The sequence below is a fragment of the Camelus bactrianus genome, chromosome 30, assembly GCF_048773025.1.
Source record: "Camelus bactrianus isolate YW-2024 breed Bactrian camel chromosome 30, ASM4877302v1, whole genome shotgun sequence".
NCBI lineage: Eukaryota > Metazoa > Chordata > Mammalia > Artiodactyla > Camelidae > Camelus > Camelus bactrianus.
This window is the reverse complement of record NC_133568.1, coordinates 7,855,528-7,878,901: the sequence shown is the minus strand read 5'-3', so window position 1 is coordinate 7,878,901 and position 23,374 is coordinate 7,855,528. Positions and strand designations below refer to the sequence as shown.

The window sequence follows — 23,374 nt, the reverse complement described above, 5'->3', positions numbered from 1 at the left end:
CACGTGCTTACATGACGTCTAATGCCTATTGTCTAAATGGAGACCTGGAAAGGAAAGACAAGACTTCCCAAAAGGGGCAAATGGGGAAGTAAACAGCCTCGGCTGTGAGCTCTGAGAGACCAGCCCCTCAAGCCATGAAAAGCTCTGGCCCAGTGGGTGCGGCAGGGATTCTGGCTGCAGCAGGGATTCTGGCCAAGGCTGTCTTGATGTTGTCCTTCCTTCCCTTTCACTCTCTCTGCCGGACCCTCCCCAGAGGTCCGACTGCCCACTTTGGGGGCCTCTGCTGGCTGCTCTGTAGATGATTCCTGAATCTGCCCTCTGGGTCCCATTCTCTCTCCCTAGGTCCAATTCCCCATGTCTCTAGCGTCCTCCAGCCCTCTGCACTCTGCCTTCCCTCTCCCACTCAGCTGGAGTCTGCATTCTTCACTCCCTGACTCTCTCTGACTCCCCTTCCCAAATTTTCATCCTGTGACAGGCACGGCAACAATTTCTCCTCTATCCCTAGACTCAAACTTGCATTTCTTCTACTTACTTCCCCTGTTTTATGGTTCTCCAATTCAGTACTTTTTCTAGTGCAATCTCTATACCCACAAACTCTCCATTTGTCAGAACCTTCTCACACACTATTTCCGAACCACTCTAACAGCCCCTGCACACTGGCCCTGGCTCCAGCTTCTTCCCACTTGAATCCACCAGTGTCCTTCTGCCAGTCTGATAGTCCTCAGCTCTCTCGTTAGTCTTGCTCGTTCCTCTGCTCAGAGGTCAGTTGCAGCTTCCTGTTTCCAAAAGTGGATCAAAATGTCTGGACCTCTTTGGCACTACCTTCCCTGACAGCTCGCACGTTCAGCTTCTCTTCTCCATGTTCACTTTGCTTTCCACAAACATGCTGGTGTTGCTGCATTTATTGCCTGGGTTTTGCCAGTCAACACTGGAGTAGACACTGAACCACATTATCCCCTGTAAGGCTTGGGGTCAAACACAACTAACTCATAAGCATTCATCTTCCCATTCCTTGGGTGTCCTTCAGTCCTCTCCTATATGCTTGGCAAGAAAAGCATTGTGGGTTCATTGATAATCTATGATTGTCTGATCAGTTACATGATTGGTTCAATTATTTACACAGATTTGATTTTTGAGAAAGGAGAATGAAGATCAGTCATTTCAGTACATATTTTTAAGGAAATGCAAGTAAGTAAGAATATTGACCATAAACGTTGCCTTAACACAGACCCACCTCATCGATGCTGTCCATCCAATCTTCAGGACATTCTGGCAACCCTGCGGGGCCAGCACACCACTTTCTAGGAAGGCAGAGCTCTCCACACTACCCATTGCACTGCCTGCTTTCCACGAATCAATCATGTTTGTTCCCAAACCTTTTTATGCTGGTTGTAGTTAAAAGTATGTAATTTATTTAAACATTATGCAAAACTGTGAAATATGAATGCAAAGAGTTGTTTCTTTGATAAAAAACCAAGTTGATTGCTTTGGAAAGAGTCAATAAATGAGAAACTGATTTAAAAAAAAAGAAAGAAGAAGAACTGATGTTGAATTGAGTGTGGGTGAGGCATCTCTAAGAGGTTAGCCCAAATCACAAAGGTCTTGATGCAGTCTGCATTTGCATTGCTTGGAAAATACATTTTAGGTTCTGGCTTTACTTTAAAGAAACCAAACTTAGACTGTTTAAATTACACATTCTGGGAATGATTTGAGGGAAAAGATGATGCAGAACTTTAATTAGAAGGCTCTACTCAAAGAAAAATCATTGGTCCTACATGAAAATATTGGTAAATGAATGCACATTTGTAAGTTTAAAGGAAAACAAGAAGTTTACTGCTTTCATGTATGTTTAAAATAATTTGGCCCATTATCAACAATTATTCCAGACTATGTCAGCTTAAAATAGTTCTTCTCCAATGAACACTGCTCCACCTCAGTGCAGGTAAAAATTTTCCCATGGTTTTTAAGCAGAAAGGGCACTTTCTCTTCTGAACAGCAGAAGCTGAACATCTACTTATAAAGTGCAAAAATACAGCCCCCCAAGTAGGTGGGGTAGGTGGCCTCTGAGAAATCCCCCAAGTATCTTACATTCTGGAGACCACACCTTGTGTAATCCCACACAGGCAGGCTGTCTTGTGTGGCCAATGGAATGTATCAGAAGTGATGGTATGTGCCTTCCAAGCCTGGGTCATAAGGGCTTTGAGCTTGGTGTCTTGCATTACTCACCCTGGGGGAAGCTGACCACCATGCTGTGAGGACACTCAGACAGCCTCATGCAGACCCTCGTGATCAAAGAACCGAGGACTCTTGACAGCAGCCAACACCAGCTTGCCAGCCACGTGAGTGAGCCACCTTAGAAGCGTCTCTTCCAGCCCTCGTCACATCTTCAGATGACAGGAGCCCTGACTGACACTGGACTGAAACCTCATGAAACACCCCTGGCCACCACTGCCTAGTTCAGAAGCTGCGAGAGGTATGACATTTTTATTGCTTTAAGTCATCGTATTTGGAGAGATTTGTTAGGTAGCCTTAGATGACACACAATTTCCCAAGCAGAGCCGTGATTTCTAACCAGGGGGAACCTGATGTTGAGAACTAACAACCAGAAGGCTGCCCGCTCTACTGAGAGCACAAAGGACATATTGCATTTTGAACCCTTGGATCTTCTAAAATGAGAAAGGAGGAAGGATAAGAAATTCATTTTGAACAGCCCCTAGGATAGAACCACAACACAAAACAAAATTGCTCAATAGTCTGATGGTCAAGAACAAGACGGAGAGAAGAGACACAGGTAAGAGACTTGTTTGTCCTTCTGCCCTCCTCGCCCCTTTAAACTTCACCTGCACATGCCACACCCCCTAACGGAGTCAGGGGGCGCTGTGAGGAACCCGAGGGATCACACAGGTCTGGGTGTGCTTTGTGAACCCTGGGTTCTAGACGCAATTCTGTCGAGTTTTTTCCACCACACAGCATGAACATCTTTCTCTCCTTGGCATCTAATTCTAACACTCTTCAATCTAATAACAGTGACAGTTATTGGCAGACTGGTCAGAGCTTATCGAGCACTGGTCAGCGATACTGATCACTTCTTTTCACTTCACAAAATGCCTGTTAAAACTTGAGAACTCAAACGATGAGACTCAAACTGTATCTTTGGTGTTTCAGGCTTACCAGCCCAAATATGACCAGTTGCATTTCTTACCTGTCCTCCTACCCAATGGCTAAGCCATGGATAGGATGCTTGTTCCAAGGGAATCCCTCTGCCCACATCTAATATGACACCTCAACACCATCATCAAAAAGGAAATGCCTCTTCTTCTTCCCCAGAAGTAAAATAAGAATAAAATCTAGTTGAACATGGACTTTGAAGTAAAGCCACCTTTCCAAAAGATGAAAGAAATGTCTCCTTTCCTCCTCACCCTGGTCTCATTTAAATTCTCCTATAGCTTTGGTCAGGTCAAAATTCTGCATAAGAACCTGAAATGGCTCTCTAATGTCATCCAAAAAATGTCCAAGCATCTTAGGATGACACTTAAGTGACCTGGGTAACCAGCCTAAAGATACTGTAATAGGGAAGGAAAAAAAATTAACTTTATATTGGATCTCTCTTTTACGTTAACCTTTGTATTCTACGGATTTTGTTACAAGTTAATCACTAAAGTCATGTTGCCTCTAAGCTTAAGCTTAAATTTTACATAATCGCCCATCAGGGGCCAGACAAACAGGGAACCCTGTCTCCCAGATAGTGAGCATTAAGCTAAAATTTAAGCTAAAATTGAGCTTCTTTAGCTCACGGGAAACATCGTGACCAGGCTGACCTGTGAATGACTGCAAGAAGGAATAAGGACATTTGACTTTACTCCCTCCCCTTTTAGTATAAAAGAGGCATGAATTCTAACTCAGGCAAGATGGTTCTTTGGGACAGTAGTCCACCATCTCCTCAGTCTGCTGGCTTTCTGAATAAAGTCAATATTCCTTGCCCCAACAGCTCGTCCTTTGATTTCTTGGCCTGTCATGTGGCAGGAGGTACAAGCTTGGACTTGATAACAGCACTTCTCAGTGTTCCCTCTACCAACAAGTCATGGATGTGAACCTGGAGCCCCAACACATACTGACTATTCTCAACACACCAAACACTTCTGTGCCTTTTGCTTTCATTCTTGACATCTTCTTTCCCTGGAATGTATTCTTTCCAGTCACCAGCCTTCCACACATCCTTAAAGTCCAACAGTCTCAACACATGCTACAGGAACCCTCCTGTGACAATGCCAGTGACTGTTGCCACCTTCGGACTGTTATGCCACTCACTCTCAAGAAACTGGTTTCTCACTCAGTAGTGCAGCAGCTATCCAGGTTCTGTTCATATTTTATCTCCTCTCCAAACTGTTAAGTGCCTAGAGGGTGGGAATCTGGTCTCACTCATTCTTGTTTCCCGCACCACCTAGCAGTGTCCTTGGCATTTACAAGGAATTAAATATATATTTGGTAAGTGAATGAATTACTGTGTTCCAACTACTGCACCATGTTTTTGCTTTTCCAAAACTCAGCTTACTTCTCACCCCACCTATGCATTTATTTCAAAGGGAGACCTGGCAACCTGTAAAACGACAGGAGCAGGGATGTGACATGGGATGGACAGTGACATTTCCCTGCATAATTTTATCAAAACCCTGCACATTCAGCTAATTCTCATCTCCAAAGCCAATCATTAACTTCGTTTGATTGGACTGACTGAAGGTCTTTCTCAAAAAAGAGAGTCTTAGAAGGGGGTGAAGTCCATGGCTACCCAGAGGATATAATATGATGGGAATTTAAAAAATGTCTTTCCTCCTCATCTATTCTTTTAAAAAAACATTCTTTACCGATTTCTTAAATTTTTCCATTTGAGATTCAATGTTTGTTTGTTTGTTTAAATGTAACTCTCTTTACTGATGATGTGACGATTATTATTAACAATAAGATGATGGGGGACCTGTAAGAACGAAGGCTCTGGGACTAGGGGAATGCAAGAGAGGGGGTAAGAGAGAGGTCACTACAAATGGGAAGTGTTCAAAAGCCCAAGAAAACTAAAATTCGGAGAATTTGCTGGACTGTGGCCCATCTCTAGTAGAATTTTCAATGGCAACTCTTCATGGACAAGAAAATCTCTTTGCTGGTGAATAACCACAATCCTGACATTTTTTTAACCCGCCTACCCCAGCTCTAATATAATTGCCTGTGACAGAGAGCCAGCTGTATCCTTGTGATGTAATTATCTCCCTTCTGGGGTCCATCTTGCGGGTCCGTGTCATGTACATGCACACAAGCACCTGTGTGTGTGTGCACACGCATGCTGCATAGGCACGGAGACGGCTCACTGATCTTTTACACCCCATTCATTTTCCCTACTAATATGATACATCTGAAACACACAGAAATTTCTGAGTGTGTAGTGAAACATGGATCTGTGGGAAATAAATTAACCTAGTAAAATCCATTCAAGTGATCAAATGTCCTATAACGTAATTTGAGGCAAAAATAACTACTGGTTTTGATGGCAGCTTAAAATATCTCATATTTCTCATAAATAACAAGCTAGTTAAAATGCTTATTTCACTTATATCATGGTAAAAGGTCCTATATGCCATTCCAGAGTCTTCACTCTTCTCTCGTTAAGCCTTCCCAATGGTAACAATGACAATCACGATAACAACAATGGTCGTATACAACAAAGAGCAAAGATCGCTGGAAAGTTTTCTTCCTCCAAAGAGGAATTTCTGAATGGCTGCGCTCCGAGCTTTGAATGCATTATGGTTAATTTCAGATTCCGAGGATGATTAACTCTGACTGGTGGAATAAAAGGCCACGACCAATTATTATTCAGAAAAATCCTGCTGTTTAGCCGAAGAGCGTGCAGTGCAACCCAGTCCTTGATATGCCTGTGATAAACGCTCACATGACAAGGTTATTTGGTGTAGAGCAGCCAGAGTGGTTGCTATGGAAACCTATTCACAATGCTCATAAATCTGAGGTGTAGTTATCCTTGCTGTGTATGCAAAAAAAAAAAAAAAAGGGAAGAAAAAAGAAACCTACAAAGCCAACTCAAGCGGTTTAATTTACAGCGCTGCCTCAGAAAAAAAGAAAAAAATGGGCAAATGAATTCTAAGATAATAGACCTCTCCATATTATATTCTTTCACAATACAGGCACTTAGGACTCAAACGCTCTCTTCAAAGCCAAAAAGACTTTTAAGATAATCATTATGGTAGAGAATATAGGTCATCATTAGCACCAGGAGTGACGGAAATAAAAGAGGTGGTTAGAAATCCGGGTTTGCCGGCATCAATTGTTTTCCTTTGGCACGGTTAGCAATGCAAACAGCTGTTGACAGCGCATCAGAACAGGTACATTCGATGGGGAACAAATGGCTTTTTCAGTCGCTGCTTCCCAGAAATGATGGGCTGTAAGTCTAAGGGGCCAGAGGTCAAGCAGACAATGATGAAATATCCCCCACAGACCCAATGTCAGGTGGTTCGATGTTAAGATCGCTCTGATATGGTTTCTCGGCCTCGATTTCAGCTCCACTCAAGCCCCATTAGAAATAAGGGCAGACTATTAAACCAGCAGGCAGCAAGATGTTTCTCATCTCGGGTGTAAGCTCCCTGACCACCTGACTCTTTGACCCCCTGTGGCTTATTTTAACCATTATCAGTTTTCTAAATAAAAATTGGGAAAGAATTGTACCCTTTGAAGCAGCAATTCTTTAACACTTGGGAACGTGAGAGCCATTGGCTCTGAAGTTATCCAGAAGGACAGAGAAGTCTGATCTGTTCATAGTCTAGTTCAAAATAAGACTAATATTTGACTTACGCCATCTAATAGTGGAGGTGGTTCAATTAGAGAGCTTTGATGGGCACTTTCAGCAAGCGACCAAGCCGCACAGTGTACACGTGAACCAGGACTTTCCAAAGAGTGAGAGAAACGACACATTTGCTTGGGTGACACCGGAAGTGCTCAGTTGTATAAAATTGGAGAGAATGATGATTGAGACACACCCGCTGCTCCTGGGCCTCGATTTGGACTCAAAGCTTAAGGTTCCCTACTAATTTGTGCTGAAAGGGACCTACAGGATAGATATACTGGGCTTCTAAAGCAACACAGTAATCCGTGAGGCACCTGACCAAGATATATTTGGTAGCCACATAGCTGGTTCGCTTATGAGTCAGTAAGTATATAACCCATTTATAAAAATTTGCTCCACCCACCTTTTCAAGAATGTCTGAGATTCTATTGTTTGAAATAACCTTTTTGGTTTAAGACATGTCCTCTCCTTTTGAAAAGCTGACACCCTTGTGATTTGAAGGACTTAAATTTGTAGACTTTAATGCAAAGAAGTGGACATGCTGGGTACTTAGGATGAGAGGAATTCTAGCAGGAGAAAAAGGAAGGCTGGAGCTTTACAAACTTAACCTTTTCTCTAAGACTGTGAGATCCTTAAGAATGTGGACTGCATTCTTCAATGACTGTCTTTTCAATGCCTAGCACAGTGCCTTGCACCTGGAAGGGCCCAGGGTATCTTTTGAGGAACTGATGCCATCAGATAATCACATAATCACATAGTTTTTGCAGAAGGCAAACTTCCCTGTGAAAAAGTGAATTGCACGTGTGACGAAATATTCTAATTAACTTCCCACTGGCTACATGGCTGGAGAGGTAGGAAGAGAGAAGCGAATAATGAAAGTGAGAAGAGGGAGCTTCTTTCCTTTTAAATTGTTGGGTTCTCTCAGAAGACTCCTCTAACCCCAATCATTATTCTGGAATTTCAGATTTCTAGAATTTTAAAAGTCTTGAACATGCCTGGCTAGCTCAGTTGGTAAGGCATTAGGTTATTAAAATCTTGGAAAATTCTGAGTGTCCCATTGTTTACTATTTAGCTGGGCCATTTTCTAGTGGAGAACTCCCCACGGTGGGTATGAGGTTGGGCTCCATGCACCGCACCCCAATTCAGCCTTGCAATGCTGCACACTAAATGCTGGTCCTGAAACCAATGGTCTGGGGTGGCACACTTCTCTGTTGTCCAGGTCAAAGCTCACCCACCACACACATAATAAATGTGGATTTGCCTAGACTGACTCGCTACATTTAAAGTAAATTGGAAATTATACAGATGCAGCCTCAATCTCACAAAACTCCACAACAAGGACGTATTCACTCCCCTATTTGACATGAATGAGATTGACCCTCTTTGACTAAACCCGTCTTGTGTTTCATACACAGACTGACATGGAATCTTTCTCACCATATTCTGTTGGGATCATATAGAGCTTTTCACTCATGTAGTTAATGTACGATCTCATTTGATCCTCACAAAACACCCCAGAAGCAGACATTATTATCTTATTTCTAGGTGAGAAAACTGTGGCTTAAGGACCAAGTTAAGTACTTTGTCCAAAGTCACACAGTGAATATGAGAAATTAGTGAGACTGGGCCCCGGGATTGTTGCTCCAGAACTGTACACGTTCACCACTATGGCTCAGTTTTGGTAAAAACAGTGAATCTCTGATCAACTTTCTGAATGACCATGTTGGAGAAAAAGTAGTCATGTTTTGTAAAAACATTGGGATTTTTAATCTAAAATCTTCCTGTTACTTTAAAATTTGGATTGCTCTTTAAGTGAGAAAAGGAAAGAACACTGGGAACTTTGGTATGAGTCCGGATGAGGAAAAAGGAAGGGGAATGGAGGAATGCTAGCACAGTGCTGCTGTCTGAACATATTTTAACTCAGGCAACCCTTTCAGTTGCCCTCTTACCATATTGCAACACAATTCTACAAGCAATTGGACAAGTCTACTGGCTCACTAAAGAGGTCTTATTAGCAGAAAAAGTTTCCTTTTCGTGGGGCAATAACAGTTGAGTCTCTTGTTACTCTAGGGTGGAGATACTCCTCAACCATATTGCCTAATAAAATTGCCCAACACTCGTTCTCTGTAGGTAACATTGGATAACAAAGCTACTGTGTATGATTATCTTGTGATGTGTGGGTGTTAGCTCTCCCCTTGGGCCTTAAGCTCCTTTCGGTGGGCACACGGTTCTATTATCTTTGTCTTCTCATGAATGATTGACAAAAGGCACTTCAGAAAGACAATAACAACAAAACCTGACAAACTGAGGATGGAATGCCAGATTTCTGATTTCTTTGGAAAAATCAGAAGATTTGGCAACACTGGTCCCAAATTCTGGCACGACTCTGAGTAGCAGGTGCCCTCTTCTGACAGGTCTTGACATGGTTCCACCTGGCCAGCTCCATATGCTTCCATTACTTGCCTGACCACATGAACATTTGGGTTTAAGAATCCCACAACAAAGAGATGAAGAACAGGAGCAAGGCAAGACCCCCTGGCTCAGAAGCCTCACAGTGCTCTTCCAGGTTGGCCAACCTGGCCATCCTGACCCCAATCAAAACCTGTGATTCGTGCTCTGACTTCTGTTCCACTGGGACTTGCTTGACTTTAATTCTTATACTCAGAAAGAAGTAGTCTTCATGGCAAGGAAATATAAGGGGACAGAGTAGAAGGAGATAATTCCTCTGGGGCTGGTATTCTACATGGACCTTCATGCTCAAGTCTGGAAGTAAGGGATTGTAGAAGCATGCATGTGAACCCCCTGCCCAGATGGACTGAGAACATGGACCAAGCTGCTGGCATTGAAGTTTGCATTTAAAAGTATAAAGTAGAGGACCTGAAAACTTTCTGTTTTCTCTCTTTTCAGTTCTAGTTATTGTTAGTTTACTCATCATTAGGTCAAAGACTTAAGCAACGAAAAGCTTAGAGCATGATGAGTACAAATATTTATGGGATATACACTGATTTCCTATGATATAATATTGTTCCATATGGAAAAAGAAAAACCTTCCAATATTGTGACCTTGCCAGACTTCCTAGCAAAATTGTTGTCCTCAGTATAATATTTTGACCATACTCCAAAATTTCCATTCAGTTCAATAATTTGTGCCAGGTGAGGTTTAAGGCAGTGGGAGATGCAACAGTGAAAAACAACAAAAATACCTGGCCCCTGCTCTCAGAAGGATACATACACTCCATCTGGGGAGACAGATGCTAATCAATTAAGTGTCAGGATGAAGGAGAAAGGCATCCTTAGGCGGTGGCCGGATTTAGTCTTGGTTGGGAGTGTATCTGTGCCTGGAGGGGAGGGTATCTCCTGGGAAAGCTTTCTTGAGAAACTGGCTTTTAAGGATACAGACTCAATACTCTTTGTCACCCATGATGCCTGTTCCAGTGTCTTGCACAAAGTCAAGTGCTGTGGATCCTTGCACCAGGGTTTCCACTCAAGTCACCAAACTAACTGGTCCTCATTTCTGGACTCAAGCATCTTATCCTTTGGGTAGCCTTTACTGACATTCACCCTCCATCCAGGCTGAGCTGTCTTCAGCCGTCTTCCCACATTCCCTATCAGCCCATAGCACTGTGATAACTGTAAGATGAGGATTTGTCATCTTTGTTACCTGCAACCTAATACATCTTGGGAGAACGTTTGCCATGGAGTGGGTGGATGGTCTATGAGAGAATGAGATGACATAGTCTGCACTGTGGGTGTGCAGAACTGAATCTGTGTGTTATGGGGAAGACTCTAACTTGGTTTATGCTCAAAGACAGACCATGAGCATCCCATTCGCTATGCTTCTGTTGCACATTTTCCTTGATCAGAGCTTTTAATGCAGTAAAGTTTGATTTTGAAGGCTGACCTCTTTGTTTCCTAAGATTGAACTGACTGATTTTCATTTATCCTAATAAAAGCAGAAGCACTGATTTAAATTTGCAACTTCTGGTGAAATTAACAGGCTAAATAGAAAGGAACTGGGTAAATTTGCTAAGTATGCTCCTTTACCGCCAGTGTCTAGTACTTAACTCAATTATACACACACGTATATACAATCAGTTCTCGTCATTCATGGGTGTTGTGTTCTGTAAAGCTGCTGCAAACACTGAATTAGTGAATACTGAGCCATTTCTCCTAGGGGAAACACAGAGTTAGGTTCTTGAGAGCCTCTGATCTCATTACTGTCAACTGATCAATTCATAATCTGTTTATGTGTGTTATGTGTTTCTGTTTAAAGATAAGTTATAATACATACTGTTAATTCATAAACCCTGAACTCATGGTCAACAACACTGCATAGCTCATGCCTAAGCTTATCAAACACGTGTGTTTTCTCCATGAGGCACATCACAGCTGTACTGCACTTGGGAACAATAGACTGCACTTCACCATGTGCCAGGGGCCATTTTAAACAGCAAAATCCCAAGGAAAATCACAAAAATGTAAAAAATATGTGGCTCTAAATAGACCATGAAAAAGGACACTTGTCTGTAGCATGAGAGCTGAAATAAGAAGGCAGAGCATCGCACTTCTCCAGCTCAGCTGGGGACATGAGAGTTGGGTGACTCAGTCTGCTCCTACCCTTGAATGACTATGAAAACAGTATGAATATTGATTTTGCAGTTACAAATAAGTGTTAACTAGTAAGTGAATTAGCAAATGCTGTATCTGCAAATAAGGATCAAATATATATATGTAATAACTAGAAAGAAATATATATATACACATAAGTATATTCTCCAGTGCATCACTTGTGTCGGACAAATATTTTTTGAATGAATTAATTAATAAGATTTATAATATATTTAATATAGTAAAAAATGAAACATTTCAGTTCAGAAAGAATTCACATATATCAAATAACAAAATAAAACAGTGCATATTTATTAATAAAATGCTACTGAACATAATTTAAATTTTTGATTATGTTCCTCATTGATTCATATAAAGATCATCCCAAATGATCATGAAAGTTTAAAGAAAAAAAAAAAGAAAGTTTATGACATTTCCTTGAAGTTAAATAACTTCTCTAGAATATGAGGATTTGGGAAAAATGCACAAACAATTCTTTATTCAATAATTTTTATCTTTTTATTTTCTTCTAAGAAGAATTCTGAAAACGCTTGTCTGGAAAAGGGGTGATGGAACGGAAGCTCGCCTTGAAGCTCAGTGGTTTGGGTTTACTTTGGAAGAGACAATGCCGCCATATGCAGTTTTAAGATTTTCTTTCTGTTTCATTTTCACTATCATAGTCATAAAGGGGTTTAGTAAGGGTTTGTTGAGTGAAGAATTATGGGTACCAAAGGCTTGATAATGAAAAATTTGCTCTATATTTAGAAAAACAGAAACTCAAGAATGAGCATTAAAGTAGAGGGAGAAGAGAAGGAGGGTGGTGAGATGAAGGAGGGTGGCGAGACGAGGGAGAGCCACGGGCCCTGACTTGACTCCCAGAACCAACTGTCGGTGGCCTTGTGTGATGATCATGAACACAAAAAGAGAACACACAGACATCATACTTTTTCACTCATATGAAATATTTTTTTAGTCCTTATAATAACTCCTTGCAGTAGACCATCGTATCTATATTTTAAGAACGAGAAACAAAGAACTGAATGCATTTGTTGACTTCTTGAATCTCATCTCCAGCAGCAGAGTGGAACGTGGGACTTGTAAATCCAAGCCCAGAGGCGTTCCACCTCCCCTGGGTGAGCTGTAACTGGAGGGGCTGGGGCTCTGAGCCAAATGTTTGATGAGCAGAATTCAGTAGATATGTGAATAGCTGAGCAACTGGACCACTCTCAGATTATTTTTAGTTAAGTTCACAGACTCAGAGCACTGATTAAATAAAAGAAATCTTAGCGATCACGTTGCACAGGCCTCATTTCTCAGATAAGAAAACCAATCCCGCAGAGGCAGTGGTTTGTACAAAGTCACGCAGTAGTCAGTAGTGCAGCCTGGTCTTGACCTCATGCCTCCAGGTTCTGGTCTCCTTCCTGCCAGCCATGTGTTACTTTTATTCCCGTTGTACTCTTTCCCCCCTACTCCCACCAGCTTCACAAGCTTGATTTTTTCATGATGGAGTTTCAAACACATGGTGTGGGGAAATCCTCTCTGTGGTCCACAGATAAGAATTACAGACTTCCCCACTGTATTAATTAATGGCCTCATTAATCCACATTTAACTGTTCAATTAAATGTTTAATGTAACGCTTAGAGGTGCCATCAATTACCACGTGCAAAGCACCTCTTGGAGATCCTAGCCTAGAAGCTGCTATGTACACGTGCAAAATGACTGTCATTCGGACCCCCTGTGTTATCTCACGGAGCTCTATTCAGGGAAGGTGTGTTACAGCTCCAGTTTAACTCAGGGTGGATTAAATCAGTGCGTTGGAGAAGAATGGAATTAAATGCTTTGCTATAATGACTCACATCCGCACAAGTACCACTCATTAATTGTAGGCGCTACATGACATGAATGTGCTAGGGGATGGCAAATATAATATTTTGAATGCTTTTCCTTCCCAGAATTACCCCAGAGAGAGAGAAAAATGATCTCAGTGGTGGTTACTGAAAACATATGCCAGCTTGATTTCCCTAGCAATGCTATTCACAGTGAAGGGTAAAGCATTTGTGCCTCAGCTCAAAGAAAGGCTGCTCGATTTCCACCAAATGCATTTCCACCTGACCTAGGTAATAATTAAGCATGCAACATGGGGAGGCCCATAATTGCAATTGCTTATTATGTGAGCTGAAGTGGTAAGATTTGTTTCTGCCGTGGAGCTTCTCTAAGCAGGGCTGTAGATTAGAGCCTACAGCTGCTCCTGTGGAAGGCCACTCAATGCATGTGATGTGCTGGCTGAGACATCAATGGAAAGCAGTCCTATACACCAGGGTCTGTGTCTCACACCAGCTGAAAGAACTTGGGATTTTAAGAGTTGAGATCAGACAAGTAGCCATTGCTGCTGCCCCAAGTCTTTGTAGCCAGTGGCTGAGGCTCTGTGGAGACTCAGTCTTTATGAGAAGAGTCTTCAGAGTGAGAGGTAAGAATCAATGGTAACTGGTTCCTCCAGGGCTGCCCCTCTGATGCTTGATGTATCGGGAATTTTTTCCCAAGTATCTGAGTGAGTCTGCTCAGTGTCAGGACAAAATGAGTCTGCTCAGTGTCAGGGCGAATGGAGGGGTAGGGTGGTGGGAGGAAGGGACTGGTCCAAGCTAAGCAGAGTCCAACAGCAAAACTCAGCCTCAGGAAAGAAGTCTGTCAGGACAGCATTCAAAAGCACCTCTTCTAAACGAGCAACTGGGTTAAAGTTATCAGGTAGATTCAACTGAAAGGAGAGAAATTCAGGAAGGAGCCTGAGTTAGGCATGAACATAGAGCTATGGGGGTGCAGATTCACATGTTGAAGACTAGTCAAGATTCAGGGGGAGGTTATAGCTCAACTGGTAAAGCACATGCTTAGCATGCAGGAGGTTCTGGGTTCAATCCCCAGTACTTCCTCTAAAAATAAACAAATCTAATTACCCCTTCAAAATAAAAAAAAATTAAATAATACAATAATAATAAATAAATATTAAAGAAAAGATTCTTGCCAGACAAGAAGATTTTCATCTGGGTGCTGGTGGAGTTAGGAGAGTGCAGTGGACAATGAGGAACATCCAGAATGAAGAGATCCTAACAGTGGGGACAGGAATCAAATCTGAAGAGGTGAGAAGTGGAAGTTTTAGACAAGTATTGCTATGTATTATGATTTGGACCTCAAAGATACCAGGGTAGATTCGATTTTTTTAAAAATTAGCTTTGGTCATTAAATTTAATTTCTTTGACTATGCCAGTCCTGAGACAGAGCCATATGATTCCAAGGATGTATTAGGGTTATATTTGCCTCTTTGCGGAATAATTAGTTGGGATAAATCCTAATATTGACCTCTGTTTTAGCAATAAGCAAAATCAGATTCCTTACTGAGATATATGGGCATAGTTCTTGGATGTCCTGGGTTCTTCTTCTGTTTCACCCCTTTTCTACTTGTACTGCTCCTGGCTTTAGCTTGCGGACCTGTTCTGCCCACCCATAACCTTCTCCCTGCACTTTTTACATCTCAGAGCTCTAATGCTGCTCACAGGTGTCCTGTCTTTTGCTTGGAGCTGTTCCCTGTGCATTGTCAGTCAGCTGTCTTGCGCTGGAGGATATTCTGCAACTTCCCAGACTCTGTCTCAAAAGTGACCTGAGGGCTCATCTCCAAGTAAGCATGTTGTAACCAGGGAGTCACAAAATGCCACAACTGGCAGATATATAGATCCTGGTCCAGGGGTTTTTTCATACTGTAGGCTAGGGAGCCCTGGAAGTCCCTCATGGAAGTGTCTTGAGGACTTTGCAGAACAGAGCTGTACACCAGAAATGGAAGCAACATTGTAAACTGACTATACTTCAATTTTTAAAAAGAAGGAAAGAAAAAAAAAAAAAAAAGAACAGAGCTGGAGGAACTGAGAATGAGACTGAGTGGGATATCCTCTCTAGTCTCAACCACTACAACCGTGCTTTTTCTGTTTCATATATTGTGCTTCTATGCAAGATTTTGTTCCATTACTAACAAAGCAGGATTGACAAACACTAATTTGGTTGTACCTTCTGCATGTATAGAAGACAAGGTTAGAATGTAAGTAAATGAATGAACTTATGAAACAGACTCAGCTCATCAGTGACCAGTTGGGGTGGAAACTCTAGCTTTAGTCTTCCTTCTGTTATACCAGTGGCTATCACCTGGGTGATCACAGAAATACCTGAAGTCTCTTCTGGAGAGACTGAGTCACTAGAAATGCGGTGTATGGCCTGGGGATATATAACCATAAGTCTCTTAGGAGAGTCTGGCAGGTTTGGAAATTACTGCATCATGCCTGCTGTCCTTCAAGCTTCCTATTCCAGCAGGTGTGAAGCACTGTAAAGGGGATACCTCCCCACTGATGGGAAGAAGGAAGGAAGGAAGGAAGGGAAATCAGAGATCAGCCAAATTCCCTGAGCTCCCAGGACTATAAACTTTCTCACATATGCATGTACTGTACTGGCTTTGGTTTATGCATTAGAAATCTAGTCTTATTATCATGTTATGGAAAAATTGATATCATTATTCATTAGGCAAATTAATCCTTGGTGTATCAGGCATGTACAGTGTAGACCATAAGAGATCACAGGAAAAGAGTTACCTCCCACCTAAAGGAGAGAGACAGACAAATTAATGGACACATGTATCACTGGGATGAGGGTTTGAATAGAAAGCAATGGGAGCCTCCCCTCCCCAAACAGGAGACCCTCTCCAACTGGAGGGAGGTGAGGGAGTCCTGATGGTGAAATCAGCCAGCCAGATGAAGGAGGGGTCCTTCCAGGTAGCAGGAACAGCGTGAGCAAAAACACAGATGCGTGGGAAGAGTTCCAGGTATTCTGAAAGCTGCAGGAAACTTAGCATGGACAGAGATACAGGGAGAAAGGGGCCAGTGCCAAGGTGGGAAGTGCTAAGGCTGGAGGAGTGGAGGATGGTCCAGCCATGGGAGTCCTCGTTGTCTTTCACCCTCCCAGTACTGGGATCCACTGAAGCATCTTAAGCAGAGGAGTTTAATGATCATATCTGACTGACATAAAGCATTGACTCACTCACTCATTCATTTATTTCTGACCGAGCAATTACTCTGTGCCAGGACCTATAACGTATAAAGCATGGACCTTATCCAGAGTGCAGGGTGAATAATGCTGTGGCCGTGCACTAGGTGGTGGAGTGCCCAGTGCCTGCCTGCTTCTACACCCAGTCTCCCCCACTGCACGAGCCCTCCAGGCAGCTCACATGAGGGGGGTTGCATGGGAATGTGGAGAGCTGAGGGGCAGCCCGTCTCCAGGATTTGAAAGTCACTCCAGGGCCACTCCATGGCCCATGGCTATGGAGCTCCATTGTTGCCGCCAAGCGACTAGCACTATTACTAGCTTAATTTTTTTTTTTTAAAGAGAGATTCTGTGATAGAATTAATTTATCATCCTGTGTTATGTCCTGAATTGCATCCTCCTACCCCCAGCCCAGTCAAAACTCATATGTTGAAGCCCTAACTCCCCAGTGACTGTATTTGGAGATTGAGCCTTTAAGGAAGTAATTAAGGTTAAATAAAGTCATGAGGATGAGGACTGAATCCTATAGAACCAGTGTCCTTCTAAGAAGATGAAAAAGCAGCAAAGATGGCATGCTCTCTCTCTCTGCACACACAGAGGAAAAGCCACTTGGGCACACAGAGAGGACATGACCATCTGTAGGCTGAGGAGGGAGGCCTCACAGAACCACAACCTGCTGGTGTCCTGAGCCTGGGTGTCCAGCCTCCAGACCTTGGAGAAAATAGATGTCCGTTGTTTAAGCCCCTGCTCTGTTGTGCTTGTTACAGCAGACCAACAGACTAATACACCTGTCAGGTGTCACTGAAGTGTCTTACTCATAATAAGAATATTTTAGGAAGCAGGAACTGAAGGAAGAAACTTCCTAACGTGGGGAAGCCCCAGACACCACCCTCTGAAATGGCTCACACCCAGAATAGACAGCTCAGTTTCATCTGAGGTTGGATGAATCCTGTTACAGCTTCACCGTTCCAGATTCATCCAAGAGACCCAGGCTCTGGTCTCTGCACCACCACCATCAAGCTGTGCAGACTCCTCTCAATGATCCAGAGTCTTTATTTGTAAGGTGAGGTTGGTGGGCAGGGGTGCGGTGGTAGGGCGAGGCTGAATTCTTGTTGGGTCCTTGAGACTACCAAGACACAGAGGGCTTATGATTCTTTTCCATCTAGCCTCCTAGAGAGATAATTCAACATTGACGAGATCTGTTGAGACGTTCGCCAGAGAAACACACAAATGGCTTAGCTATCTAGAAGTGGCCCACTTGCAATAAACCTGATTGGAGAGAGAAATGGGCAATTAATTTCAGGCAAACAATAAAAATGCACGAAAATTAAAGATGTAGAGAAACTAATAATGACAGCGAAGGGGCTGGCTCTGCCTTTATTAGCGTCTTTTGTGCTCTTTTATGAAACGTCTATTATTGGCGAACTGGCTGATTGTTCTCTCATAATTACTTCATATGGAATAATTAAATAAAATGCAGACAATAATCTTTTATAGACAATTACAAAGAGAAACATTTTTGCGGGAGGGAAGGATGGGAGGGATGTTGTGCGAGACAGCTGGAATGATTGCTCATTCCTGGGTTTCAATGAGGGTTCCTTCCCTCCTCCTGAGTCTCTGCTAAGACCTGCAAAGGGACAGTAGGTCTCCGTCTTGGGTGTTGAGGGCTTAACCCCCCTTCTTTGATAAGAGGGGGTTATGGCTCACTCATAGGTAAGGAAGTGTGGACAGATTTTACAAAGCAAGACTTGATTCAAATACTCACCCACAAAGCCCTATTCTCTGTGTCTGGTCATGTGGGGATGGCAAGGCAGTTACAGTGAGAAGCTTTGAAGGCAGGCAGGTACAGTTGCAATTCCCTGTCCTCGAAACTATAACCTGGAGATCATCACTGACACTTTCCTCTTCTTTACCCATCACCTCTAATCCATCACTGGTGGTCTGAGGGAGTCTGTCTCTAAAATACCCCCTAAATCTTCTACTGTTAACTCTACTGCCACCACCCTAGGCCATAATCTCTTTCTTGGACCACTGGAACAACCTTCATATAAATATTTCTGCTAAAAATCTTGCCCCATATAATCATTCCTCCATTAAGTAACCAGTGGGATCTTTGAAAAATATAAGATAGATTAGGTCACTCCTGTATTGAAAGCTCTGCAGGGGCTTCCTGTTGCCCTTACAAGGATATGCACCAAATCCTTCTGCTGAAATGCCCAGCCCTGGCTCCTGCGGGCTCAGCTGGCTGCCCTGCCCTCCCTTTCCCCTCCTTCCCCTACTCAGCTGCAGCCTGACATTTCCTGCATGGTATGGTGACTTTCCTAAGCTTTGGGCCATTGTACACACCCTACTTCAACATTATTTCCTGGGTAATTCTGATACATCATTCACATTCATTAGTGAGGACAAGGATTTTCATCTGTTTTGGTCACCTAGCATAGTGCTTACCCCCGTGAAGCCATGCTTTATTTTATTGTTTGGGTTGGAGGGGGGTGTGGAGGGAAAGAGCATAATAAAGCAAATATATAAAATATCCATAGTCTACGTGATGATAAGTGATAGGAAAAATTTAAAGCAAAGGAAAAGAATGAACTGTGGCTAGGGATGGTCTTGGGGGTTGCAATTTTAAATGGGTAGCTGGAGAAGGCCCCCTAAAGATGATATTTCAGAAGAGACCTGAGGAGGTGGGGAGTGAGCTCCACCAACTGAAAGGTCTTCAGGGCAGCAATACCCTAGTAGGTCTGAGCACACTTAGCATCCAGATCCTAGCTTCTAAAGACCATTCTTCACTAGGAAGAACTAGGCATTCCTGGAGAAGCGGGTCACTCCAGGGCTGGAGCTGGGAAAGTACAATTCAAATGAATTGCTCAAAGAATAATGACACAGCTAGGTGAAAAGGACACAGGAAGCAGCTCGAAGGGGCTTCTGCTGGCCAATCTAGGACAAAGCTGAGCATCAGGATAAATAATGAGGAGGGATCCTGACCCACTGAATGAAATAGAAATCCATGAGTTAACACTGACATGAATAAACAAATGAATAAAAACGTAGGGAGAGAATAAAGCCCTTACAGGAGAAAGCCAACTAGTAAGTGCAGAAGTGGTGATGGAGTTAGGAAAACGCCTTTTGGGGATCATCATAGTAACGATTCACTCAGGCAAGAAACATCAATGGATACTGAAACTAATGGGTGGACATAAGACAATGAACGAGAACTTTGCATTGACTTAAAGTATCTTCACACAAAATACTTACTAAGTACAAAAGGGGAAAAGTAACTTCATAGTGGAGAAGGCTGACAGGCGCCATCTTAATCAAGTGATCATAATATTAACAAGAAAGGGACAAACTGAAATTGCACACCACCTGATAGAATGCCAACCAGAAGAACGAAACATTAATTCTGGGAATTCCTGCCCCAAATGCATGACCTGGATCTAGTCATGAGGATGGATCAAACCAACACCAGCTAAGGGACATTCTATCAAATCTTTACAAAGGTCAAGAGCATGAGACTCAAGGAAAGACCGAAAATTGTTCCAGACTGAAGGAAACGAGAGACATGTGACAACTGGGCGTAACCAATATCCTGGGTGGGTGCCTTTTGCTGTAAAGGACATCACTGGAGATTTTGGTGTAACTTGATGGTGGGGGGAGGTCTTTGGGTGAAAAGCATTATTTTAAATCTATGCTTGCAGCTTTTTGTAAGTCTGAACTTGTTTCAAATAATATTACACTTAAAAAAGTTACCCCAAACTTTCATACTTCAACTCTTGCTAGTGACAAGCTCCTTGCAACACAAAGTACAAATGACTGTGATGCAGCCATGAACAGTGACAAGACAGTCAGTTGCCTCAGGTCTATGGGACTGTTGGGGGCACAGCCAACTCTGATGAGGATGAGGAGGAAAAGAAAAGGGAAGATGGTACTGATGGGGTGAGTTTGTCACTTGGCTCTTGCCATCAACTTTCATTTGCAAATTTCTCTGCAGGAATAGCAGCATAATCAGAACACTTTTAACTTCAAACATAATCTCACCAGTTGCCTTCCTGTGTGGTTGGGAGTGTGTGGGTGGCAGCAAATAGAAGAAAGATCTGAAAAAATAAGAAAAAAATAGATGCAAATGGGAAAAAAAGCCCCATCATAATATACATTCTTCCTCCTCTCTCTTGCACCCTCATCAGACAGAATAATAAAAGGAAAACTAAAAACAAAAATCAGCCACCACCAGGAAACCTCCCAAGCTCCTCTGTGCCAAAAAGCATCAGAAGCCAAGGAAGTGGCATTTCACCCACATGGCCTTCTTGACGACGGACCCCAGCTGGGTCTCCCACGTCTAGGATATTTATGAGGCTCTGGGAAGGCATTCAGAACTAGAGAGGAACTCCAAACCCTGCCTTGCAGAGAAGTGTGGTGTCTTCAAGGGCTGTGTGTGTTCTGGAGTGCACACTTGTCTCCAGGGAACCTCAGCCCCAGTCCAGGGACGCCCTGGTCCAGGGACACCCCAGACTCCTAGGAGTTTCTCCTTAGAGTCTGGAACAGCAGTTTGCTTTCCCAACTTTGGCACAGAGGGTAAGAGCAGAAACTCAGAAGCCAGACTGCCTGGGTTCAAATCCTGCCTCCAGCCCTCACTGGCTGTGTGAATATGGGTCCGTTTCTTTACCTCTTTCTGCCTCAGTGTCCTCAACTCCCAATCAAAAGCAGTAAGACCCACTTCTTGAGATTATTGTGAGGATTAAATGAGATGGGACTTAGCATCTAATAAGTGTCATTACACTATTTTTTGGCTGTCTTAATATATTTTTTGTTGTAGTAAAATATATATGACACAAAATTTAACCACTTTTAAATGTACAGCTCAGTGGCATTAAGTACACTTATATTGTGGTACCATCTGCCATTTTCGGAACTTTTTCATCATTCCCAACTGAAACTCTGTATCTCTTTAACCATAACTCTAGGAGACCACCATTCTACTTTTTGTCTCTATGAATTTGCATAATCTAAGTACCTCATCTAAGTAGAATTATGCAATGTTCCGTCCTTTTGTGGCTGGCTTGTTTCACATAGCATGATGTCCTCAAGCTTCGCCCATGTTGTTGGGTGTGTTAGAATTTCATTCTTTTTTTAAGGCTAACATTCTATTGTATGCTTATCCACTTATCTGTTGGTGAACATGTGGGCTGCTTTTTACCTTTTGGCTATTGTGAATAACGCTGCTATGAACACTGGCAACCAAATATCTGTTTGAGTTCCTGCCTTCAATTATTTTGGATATACTATTGTTTTAAACTAAATGTCTGTCCATCCACTCCCTGCTGGTTCATAGTAAGAATTACGTTCTGATGCTCAAGGTGGCTCAGAGGTGCTACGACCATCTCATTTAAAACCCTCAGAAACCTGGGCCTTCATCATCTGATTTTGTTCAGAAATTAACATCCAGCCTCATTATCAGCCACACACTCAACGCAGAGAAGCAGGAAGGAGAGAGAACGATGTGGAGGACAAGGGCTCTGGACTCAGAAAGAATTCCTTTAGAATCCTGGTCTGTTCTCTTAAATTTATATGGGCCTTGCCCTGTTCATTTAATCTCTATGAACCTCAGTTTTCCAATACACAAAACAAATTCTATGCATAGAATACTTTCTTCGTTTTTTAATATATATTTTTGTTGAAGTATAGTCAGTTTACAATGTTGTGTCAATTTCTAGTGTACAGCACAATGCTTCAGTTATATAGGAACATACATATGGTCATTTTCATATTCTTTTTAACCATAAGTTACTACAAGATATTGAATATAGTTCCCTGTGCTATACTGTATAAACTTGTTTTTACTTTTTTTATATAAAAATTAACTCAGATTATATATGTAAGCTCCTGGCATTGTATGCAGGCCCTCTGTAAATGTTACTTGCTAAAACCCCTGCTGGTATTAATGTCAAAAGTCATAGAAACTGGCAGTGAGGTGACTTATTTGTGTCATTGTCATAATAATCATCATTACTGCTAATTCTTGAGGGCCTACCAAGAACCAGGCACGGGACTAAGGTTTTTTTTTTCGCAGAGATTAATTTATTCAATTCTCTAAATATCTCTGAAGAGATGAGTCCCATTGTTATCTGTAATTGACAGATGGGGAAACTGCAACTTAGAGGAATTCATTCATCTGCTCGAGGTCCCACAGCTAGCAAGTGATCGAGCCAGGATTCAAATTCAGCAGGTCAGCTCCAGAGCTGTGAACCTTCATGCTCCACTGCCCTTACAAATAACTAGCTAAATGGGTAAATAAAGATGAAAATATAATGTAAAATAATAGAAAGTAAAAGAAAACAGAAAGAATTCTGACAATTTGTGAGTGTATGTGAGTAAGCAGGAAGAGGACCACTGATGACAATAGAGTTGGATGAATATGCAGCTGAGTAAATAATTGATCTCAAGGATATTGGTTAACAAACCAAAGTAAAGACAGGAAAAAGTCTCTAGTGGAGTTCCACACGACAAGATTAACAGTTTTATTTATCAATGGCTTGTATGAAGTCACAAAAGGAAGGATCAGAAAATCACATGGGTCTGGGAAGGCCAACTACGGGAAGACAAAAAGTTCTCTGTAGATGAAATAAATGCAGAAAAAATAATAATTTTTATAAAGATAAATTTAAAGATCTGAACTAAGGTTAAAAAAATGTACAATTGGAGTGTAGATGAACTGAGCTGACAGAAGTTAAATTAGAAAGGGAGTGAGAATGATTTATTTGGGCAGAAATGTTTCATGTTCCAGTTGTGAGATGTTCTTGCCAAACATCTAATGTTCCCTTAAGTCTGCAATTAGGGGAGCAGTGTCCAGTCAG

General features: G+C 42.3%; 1 protein-coding gene across 6 annotated transcripts in view; it reads right to left on the bottom strand.

The window, feature by feature from the left end:
• Positions 1-23,374, bottom strand: part of SLC14A2 (solute carrier family 14 member 2) — a 429,661-nt gene that overhangs the window by 235,331 nt on the left and 170,956 nt on the right. The window lies entirely within an intron of this gene.